Genomic DNA, 10,366 nt, shown 5'->3' with positions numbered 1-10,366 from the left:
GTGAGAGAGAGAGGTCCAGGGGAGGGGGTGAGCATGGGGGAGAGTGGGAGAGGTTCGAGGGGAGTGTGTGGCATCACCTAGACGCATCTGGGATGAAGCAGGTAGGGAGGAGGTGGCTCGCGCGCGGCGACCACGCGCCCTTCGTCCTCCTGGCAAGAGGAGGAAGACGACAGGGGAGGTGGGGATGGGCCGGACTGTCTTCAGCAGCAGGCCGCACAGGTAGGCACCAGGTAGATTCTCTCTCTCTCTCTGGTTTTCTATTTATTAATGTTTTCTATTTTTTGCAATTTGTTTTGACTTAGTAATAATACTAAATCATTTTATTTTCTTCTGACAATTTTTGCAGGGACCTAAGGGTTATTCCAAAGCCCATCAGCAAAAATCAGAATTTTTGGACATAAATAAGATATATCACATATATATATATATATCCAAGGCAAATAATTATTGCATTAATTCCAAATGCCCAAAATAAATACTTATGAGCTCCTGAAAATGTTGGTTTGATTTTTATCTCTGTCCAATATTTTCAGAGAGCAACATGAGCATTTTCTTGGACCTTTTTGGAGCAATTTTTTTATTTGGGTCATTTCCAGAATGATTCTTAGGGTTTCACAAATCCCCATTTCAAATTTAAATGAAATTTAAACAAGATGCAAACATGAAGGCTAGCCTAGGTCATACCAGAACTAGGGATGTGACATAATATCTGCAGCAAAGTATTTAGTAGCAAAGTAGTATGGAAGTAACGGTAACAATGGAAAAAGTAACACTAGCAGTTTTGTAGCAATTGTGAAAGTGGCAATGGAAAAGTAACTTAGCAAAGATCAATATGAAACAAACTCGTAGGCAATGGAACAATGATGGATAATTATGTCGGACGACATTCATCATGCAATAGTTATAAGCTAGGTGTCGGTGTACTAAAGTAGGGGTACCTTAGTATCCCGAACTTGTGCACGGGCAGTCGCAGCATCCCGCGGCAAGGCTTGCCGGGTGACCGCCAAGGTCCTCCGTGGTTCCTTTGGAGCCATTCAAGGACAAAGTATCCAAGCCAAGGAGACAAGACCCTGGCAAGAGGAGCTTGCCGGGAAGGCCAACCAAGGCATCTCAAGGAACTTGCCGCGACGCGCCACGCGTCCCGGCAAGGCCCGGTGAGCGACAAGCTCCCGGACGCGACAAGACAACGACCGCGCCAAGGCGCTTGCCGCGGCAAGCCACCACTCTGTGCCCGCGCTCCAGCACATCCACCAACATGTCGCTCTGGGACCCTTCCAGGCGTACGTGGCGGGAGGCTGTGCAGCCAGCGGTGCGCGGTGGCAAACGGCGCTGACAAGATTGCCTTCGTGGCGAGCGGTGGCGTCCCTGACGGTCCCTTTTGCACTATTTAGGCGACGTAGACGGGCATTTAATGCCCTTGTCCCCTGCCATCAGGGTTAGGTATGATACACTGTAGCAGGTAGCTGTACCTACCGCAACACCTTTCCATTTTTACCCTTGTCTACGTTGCCACCTGTCGGTGACCCCTTGAGCATATAAAAGGAGGCCCATGCGCAACATAGAGGAGGTGGGAGGGAACACTCAGGCTCGGTCTCGTTAGCTGTTGGGGTGTACTGTAGCACTCCACGCTCCCGAGCAAGAACTCAATACAAACCACAAAGCAGGAGTAGGGTTTTACGCATCCGTGCGGCCCGAACCTGGGTAAACCGCTCGTGTGCTTCACCTCGATCCGCTCTTCGTGTGACCCTCGCCCCCGCCGAACCGAAAGGGACTCGGTCCGCCGGTCCCATAGGTGCTCGTGGATTAGTCCCCCGGCACTAGGGTGACACATAACTAGGTCCAATTCGACAATATAATGTAGGCATAGCAGACTAAGGCATAGCTTAGTGGTTGGAAGGGGTTGATGCCTTCCCACCCACCCAGGTTCAAGGCATGGTACTTGCAATTCGGGTTTGTTGCACCAATTATACTGTAGGGGGTTCCCTTACAGTCTTTCTATCAAAAAAATTTAATAATTTAGGCACGTATTCAGAATATAGTCATATGTGCTTATGGAAAAGAACTTGTATGACATCTTTTGTCCTATCCTCCCATGGCAGCGGGGTCCTAATGGAAACTAAGGGATATTAAGGCCTCCTTTTAATTGAGAACCGGAACAAAGAATTAGCACTTAGTGAAATACATGAACTCCTCAAAGTACGGTCATCACCGGGAAGTGTCCCGACTATTGTCACTCTGGGTTGCCGGATCATAACATGTAGTAGGTGACTATAACTTGCAAGATAGGATCAAGAACACAAATATATTGATGAAAACATAATAGGTACAAGCATTAAGCATAGCAAAGTCATAGCAACATCAATCTCAGAACATAGTGGATACTAGGGATCAAACCCTAACAAAACTAACTCGATTACATGATAAATCTCATCCAGCCCATCACCGTCCAGCAAGCCTATGATGAAATTACTCAAGCACGGCGGTGAGCATCATGAAATTGGTGATGGAGGAAGATTGGTGATGATGATGGCGATGATTTCCCCTCTCCGGAGCCCCGAATGGACTCCAGATCTGGCCACCCGATGAAGAACAAGGGGTGACGGTGGATCCATATCGTAAAACGAGATGAATCCTTCTCTCTCATTTTTTCTCCCCGAACATGAAGGTATGGAGTTGGAGTTTATGTTGGTGGAGGTCCAGGGGACCCAGAAGGCAGGGGGCGCGCCCCCACCCTTGTGGACAGCTGGTGGGTCCCCCTCGGTTGATTCTTTCGCCAATATTTTTTTATATCCCAAAAATATTCTCCATGGATTTTCAGGTCATTCCGAAAACTTTTATTTCTGCACAAAAATAACACCAAGGCAATTCTGCTGAAAACAGCGTCAGTCCGGGTTAGTTCCTCTCAAATCATGCAAATTAGAGTCCAAAACAAGGGCAAAAGAGTTTGGAAAAGTATATATGATGGAGACGTATCATTATTCCATACAGGTTGCCAATTCCTGCCACCGCTGCCTCCATGGGTCAACATTGTTCCACCATGATCACTCCCTAATGAATTACTCTCAAATTTCTTATATTTTTCTTCGATCCGTGGCCTCGTGTTTAGTTTCTTGCTCCTCAATTATTACCTCATCGCCAGTGGTGCGAAAGTCATGGAACTTACTTGCTTAGTCGCGTTTGCCTCCTCCATGAAAGCATTGTAGGTGTAGAACAGGCCTCCCCGCACCCACTCTGGTTATGGTCGCTTGTCATTGAATTGAACATGCTGCCGTCGTGCTACTTCCTACTGGCGATGCCATGATACCCTACTAAGGTTGTACAACTTTAACCACAAGAGCTACTTACTCCCATTTGTAAATTATACTCAAGTGTATATTCACTGTGAGGAAACTAAGAAGTATTCTTTCATAAGGAGGCCCTTCCTGTGGGTAGGTGCGTACACCTACTATATTTTACATCCGCTAGTGTTGGGGTTTTCTCATGAAAGTGTCGGCAAGGTACGGCAAATATTTTGGTGAGGGCATGGTAGATTAGAATGTTAAGGTGGAGACACTGTGAGTTTACCCAGGTTTAGGCTCTCTAGGGGAGGTAAGACCCTACTCCTACCTTATTATCTGTATTGTCAGGGTGTTCGCCAAGGATATAGTGGATCACTGGCAAGATCTTTCCTAACATTTACTGGTCACCCTACCTAGCAGCAGAGAGTGGGGTTGTAGAAAGTAGATATGTCCTATCTTTTTTACCTATGCCCCCGATGGGACCCTCTAGCCCGCCTTATATAGTCGGTCGGATTTGCATTACAAGTGTGGTTCTCAAGTCCCTGAGAAGGAGGTCTCGAGGGGTCAGAGATTCCCGGGATGTGCTCATGCATCCTTGGTGGATGAAGGTCTTAGTCTTTGGAACCTTGTTAGTATCTCTTGAGTGTTAGGTTTCCTCTGTTTCCTAGAGTGGAATAATGTGGGTCTTGTTAACTTCCCTTGTTATTCCACAGAGTCTTTCGAAGTGTGGTGTCCTCATACGTCAAGCTCCAATCCCATGATTAATGGAAAGGTGGGGAACCCACAATTCAGTGATTTTCAAAGGTTTTTGCCTCTGGATACATTGTGTTGTTAGTGAGATTTGCTTCGGCTACCCGAGGGGTAAGGGTATTGATGGCATCAACAAGATCGAAGGTTCGGAGGGTCACAGACACGTCTTTTCATGTTGGTGCTTTGAATGGTGGTGTCATGACTCTTGATGATGCCTCATGTGCGGAGTCCTTTCGGCTTCCCCCTATCTTATTTAAAGGTGTCAGGAAGAAATGGAATAGTCCACTTTATCCCTTCCCTGTGCCCCCCTTAGGATCTCTCATCTCTACCTATGCTACCTCACCACCTGAGCCCCACCACTGGAGGTTTCCTTGACCATGTTATGGTTTTCCCTTGGCCATAATGGAGTCTTCTTTCCCTTCTCCTTTGATCCCTTATCTAGGGGTCCTGCCAGTAATGGTTTCCCCTATGGTGGCCTCGCCTGTTCCCGAGTCGGACGATTGGTTGAATGCTACCCTGCTGACTCCTTAGCTAGTGGTTCTAATGGCAGCTGATGCAACGCGCGGGCTAACGCCCAGCATCAACATTGCCAATGCTAAGCGGGGATAAGAGGCAATGAAGGAGGCACCAAGGTAGAGGAAGAAGGAATTGATGTTGCTACGTAGGAGCATAAGGTTGATATGGTTGGATATTTACATGTATTAAAAAATATTTCAATGATGAAGGCAATCTTTCGGTTACATCACAACATATTTGGCTATATAAAACTGATTTTAAGAAAAAGACATATATGGACAATCTTTTCTCTCTCTCTCTCCCTCCCCATGTGTGTGTGTCTCAAAGATCCATTAGCAATACTAGTTTTGACCTATTGTGCTATCATATAAGTTAATTTTTTTTGAAAGCCGAGAATAAACTGACATCGCTTGTTAGGAAGACACATGCAACTTTGCATCAACATACATGTTTTTTCCTTCCAATAAAAGAGAATATGCACGGGACTCAGGCTACAATAGTCATACCATATATTGTACATGATTAATGCCTGGTTTTATGAAAACCAGTGGGGAGACCAGATTTACCAACAAATCCTAGAAGATCTCATTAATCATTAGAAATTATAATATCATATCTCCAATATATTGTATTAATAGCAATTATTAAAATCCAAATATTCTTGTTAATGAGATAATTAAATAGTACATGAGTCCATGCACGTCTATAGTTTTGTAAGATCCTTATAAATATCACCTTATGTAATACCCCACATAAGCATCAAAGGCATCCTAGCACATGCATCTCTATTCTCCATAACATCTACTACAAATTGTTGATACTGCTAGTAGCTATGGATCCTAATGGCTCCTATCCTAACATTTCCCCCTTGCATGAAGCATTGAGAGGCACAACAGCCATGCCGGTATTGAATGATTTCGTAGACCTTGAATCCCCATCATCATATTCACCTTCGATAGGAAATTCCTCAACAAAAATGCATGCACCACAAGAAGGTACCGTGATGCCGGCCAATGATAGTTCCATGATTCCATACCAATCTAGTGCAGAACTCGCACCACTACCCCCACAGCTGGGTGATACAATCCCTATTCCTTTATCCTCAGACAAAAAAGGAATGTTCTCGCATGAAGGCTTCCTCACAAATCCTTTTTGGAATGAATTCAACTCGTCACATCAGATGCAGAATTTGTCCATGGAGGCTTCATCATTCACACCCTTACTCCAAACAGAGCCAAATTCAATTGTTCATTCCCATCTTTACACTAATGGAGTGTTGGATGATGGTTCACTCTTTAAGATGGCCACGAGGGATGTTTCCGAGGTAAGCTCACTACCGTCTAGGTTTCTTTGCTCTTCTCAAAAGATTCACCCCTTCACACCAAGTACTATGCAGAAGCAGATGAAGATACAAGATGAAAGATTATCAAATGCTGATCCATATGGTGTACCTGCCCCTGCTTCTCCTACCATGCAATCCTCACATATTCAAAGAGAAGATAAGATCCTTCTAGTTGGTCCAAATGGCATTTCTGATAGTGCTATTATGCATGATTCTACAACCCCACGTAAATACACATGCAAGATTTGCAATGCCACATTCAACACATCTCAAGCATATGGTGGTCACATGAGTTCGCATAGCAAAGCAAGGATGAAAAGCCTACAAGGTTGATCTTCCCATGTTGCTTGACATCCCATGCTTGATACTTGTGGGACCAATTTTTTCCTAAGCACACAATGGATGAAGGCACGGTGGTTTCACCGCAAGTGGAGAAAATTTATAAGAGGTTATTTATATTTGGAAACAAAATTATCAATAGAGTAGCATAAGAGTGAAGGTATGTTATGTGGGTGCGAAACTATTGACAATTATTTTCTTGGCTATGTTTGTGTTGCTATTTCCCTATGTAAACAACAATTATCTTTGATGGTTGTGTACTACTCACTCGGATCCAAAATATAAGCTGCATTTGTTTTTGTGCCAGTCAAATTTATGTACATTTGACTAGGATTGAAGAATAAAATATCAACATCTGCATTGCAAAAATAAAATAAAATTATGAAAATAGTTTTGATGATAGAGCTAATGATACAAATTTGGTATTGCAGATATAGGTAATTTTTTCAAAAATATTTGTCAAACATGCACATGTTTCACTTTTGAGAAAACTAATATACCTTCTATTTTTTGAATGGAGACACCTTCTATTTTGAAACAGATTGGTGGAGTATGTTAATTATCTTTCCCTTTTTATTAATTAAGAAATCACGCTTTTCAATGAAGGTTTGCTAGAACTTGGTAAAATATATGTTTCTTACCACAACTATTAAATTTATTTAAAGTTCAGTAAGAGTCCGTGATAATTTGCCATATGAAGAGTGAGAGAATCTCAACCATTTTTTATTAATGAATAGTTTCAGAATTGGCGATATCATATACCTATAACATGGATACTCAAATATGAGCACCACCTAGTGACTAAATCACATTTATGAATTTTCCCCATGAACTTGCATATAAATTGTACATAGCTACACATAAAAAATACTGCATAAATAAATTTAAATGATAAAAGCTAACCCATGCTGCTTCTATAGATGTTGCATATAGATGAACAAAGAAAACATACACTCAAAAACAATTTTCGATCCCTAAGAGCCGAAAAAGCCTATGTGACACATGGTTACCTATTGTGAAACCATAGGAGAAACAAGCTATAGATAAGAGTTACTTTTTATTGGTGGAGATGACTAGTCGTGGTTCATTGGTTAGTCAACTGCCACCACACTATTGAATCATCAAACAAACAAGATCAATGCTTTTTTTGTTGTTTATTTTCTAGGTACTATGGGGGGAATATCCTACATTGTTTTGTTTAATTTTTCTTATAACTAGATGACCCGTTGCACCAATTGGCGCAGAGACCAACTATAGCCCGGAATTTAAGCTAACTATTTGAAAGATTTTTTCCTCAACTGTTTGCAAATGATTATGTTTGTACCATGTTTCTGTTTTCCTTAACGATGATCATTGCACATAGATTTATTTGGCAACACATAGACCGTTTGCTTGAGCATGTGAGTAAACTTTGAATTTTCATTGGATGCTCTCATGTACAGCTAACGTTTGTACAAACATAGATACCCTAGTTGCCCTGAGAGAAACATCATCACAGTGATCATCTCCATCAACTTCGTCGACTTCATAAATATCTCCATCACCTTCCTGCCTCTCTATATAGTGGTCCACTCTCCTGCAACCATTTATAATCCCCTACTTGAACATGGTTTTTGATACTATAAATTATTACCCAATGATTTGTCTCATCGCTATTATGTCTTATTAGTTTCATTTTGTTCTATAGGTTAATTTGATCGCTGAGTTGCAGTGGAAGAAGAACGTGTCAGTGTAGATAGTACTTGGAGCCACTCGAACCATTGATGAACGATCCCGAAAACTGCCCATTAACATTCCCTCAAACTGAAGACCGAAATCACGACCTCTCTACTTGGTTGCAAGCGTGCAACCTTCATGATCCAGTAGCGCTTCACCGTCCAGACATAACTGTTGTCGAAGAATTAGTGGGAGGAGATTAGAAGCACAGTGGTCCTCTAATTATGAGGATTAGAGGATCTAGGTCTAGTTCTAATTACATCATCTAGGATTAACTGGAACTAGAGGGAACTAGAGGAGGCTCCGGGTTCCCTTCCCCCTTGCATCGGGCAATGAGAGTGAAACCCCCTCCAATTCGGCCTCCCCTTCCCTCTTTTCATGGGAGAGGGGGGCCACCCATATTGGGCCCTTGTGGCTGCCTTTCACCGTTTGGCCTTTTAAGGCTCATTGATATTCAATTAAGTATAAATGAACTCTAACAATTACTAGAACATATTACAAATAATTTAACAGCCCTGGAAATGTTTCCACCTATATATTAATTATCGGTAATACCCGGTATTACCTGATACTCTCGCAAACCCTTCTCGTGACCCGAAAACGCTTCTCTATCCTCTCAAAACCATTTTCAATATTTATGAAACAATTCGAAAAATATATTCTAATGAATCCCGTCCTACAAACACTTTGCAAATTGTGATTACCTTAAGCTTGTGACCCCGTAGGTTTGGTAAGTCATAGACATGAATGAAAACATTCGTTCAATAACAGATAGCGGAACCATGGGCGTCCATATCGATCCCTATGAGCACATGAATGACATTCGAGTGAACTTTAGTTATCATGTGATGTTCCCTTTGCTTCGCGATACTTCACATAACCCGGTATGCATCGGTATCCTCTTGAGTCATCACACGCTCACTATATCGTTTTCCTTGTTACCAGTTCTCTTCTTCTTCTTTCTCGTTGTCGTGTTTCGGCATCCTTGTAACGTAGTCACCACTAGTAGAAAACAGGGCTTTGGTCCAGGCCGGGTCAGCCCATTAGTCCCGGTTCAGTCCTGAACCGGGACCAATGGGGGCATTGGTCCCGGTTCGTGAGCCCAGGGGGCCGGCCGGGCCACGTGGGCCATTGGTCCCGGTTCATCTGGACCTTTTGGTCCCAATTGGTGGGATGAACCGGGACCAATGGGCCTCGCTCCTGGCCCACCACCATTGGTCCCGGTTGGTGGCTTGAACCGGGACCAAAGGCTCCCCTTTAGTCCCGGTTCATGCCACCAACCGGGACCAATGAAGTGCCTATATATACACCCTCACGTAAGAGCAGAGCACACTGCTCTGTTTTTTTCTGGCCGAGGGGGAGAGGGCTTGGTGGTGCTCTAGCTCACCTCCTATGCACACAAGGTGTTCGATGGAATGCCCGAGCCACACTACTTAAACTTTCTCCTCTCCAAGCTCGACCTCCAAGCTCCATTTTCCACAATATTTGTCTAGGTTTAGCGGTTCGTCACGCCCCGTCCCCATCTTCACCGCCATCGATCACCCACGCCGAGCTCATCGCCGTCACCACCGTGGTGAGCCTCTTGTTCTTATCTTCTTTCTGAAAGGAAAAATGTTCTTACTTGTATGTTTACATAGATACTTGTATTATTTTCTTACTTTTATTATTGCATCTTATATAGTGTGATGGTTTTGGTATCCGCCCCTGTCGGCCCTCGTCCTGTCTATGATTCGGATATGGTATATATATTATCTTTATAACTATTGGTTCATTTATTATTTATGAAAATTATGCCGACCAACGTGACATAGATTTTATTTATGTAGGATGTATGTGAATCGGAAATGCCAACCGACCCTATTGTCGAGAGGTTAAATTTAGTTGAAGAAGAAAACAATTTGTTGAAGGAAAAAATAAAAAAAATTGAGGAGGAGAAGATGATATTGGAGTTGCATGTCGCGGATGTCGTCGATGAACACAAGATCAAGATGGATGCAATGCGCTTCAAGATTAGAAAGATTAGAAAATATGCCATTCATACCGAGGCTTGGTATCATTATGTTGTTGGATCAATTGTTACCTTGGTTGCGATTATGATCGCATTTGTTTTCGCATTGAAATGTTTTACATAGTTTCAATGTATAATTTAATTAATTAGATGCTCTAGAGAGCTATATGTTGTTAGATGAGAACTATGTATGCACTTTGGTTTTAATGTGATGATGAACTTCTATTAATTTGGACACTTAATTATATATAATGCACGCAGATGAACCGACAATGGATGTACAGTGACAGACACACCTGCGAGTACATTAAGGGCGTGCATGAGTTTCTCGATGCGGTTGACGCAAACAAGCAGAATGGTTTTATGTGTTGTCCATGCACTGAATGTGGGAATACGAGGTCGTACTCTAACCGGAAA

Source organism: Triticum dicoccoides, chromosome 3A, assembly GCF_002162155.2.
Source record: "Triticum dicoccoides isolate Atlit2015 ecotype Zavitan chromosome 3A, WEW_v2.0, whole genome shotgun sequence".
NCBI lineage: Eukaryota > Viridiplantae > Streptophyta > Magnoliopsida > Poales > Poaceae > Triticum > Triticum dicoccoides.
The sequence above is the reverse complement of the archived record's forward strand: the minus strand, read 5'-3'. Positions refer to the sequence as shown.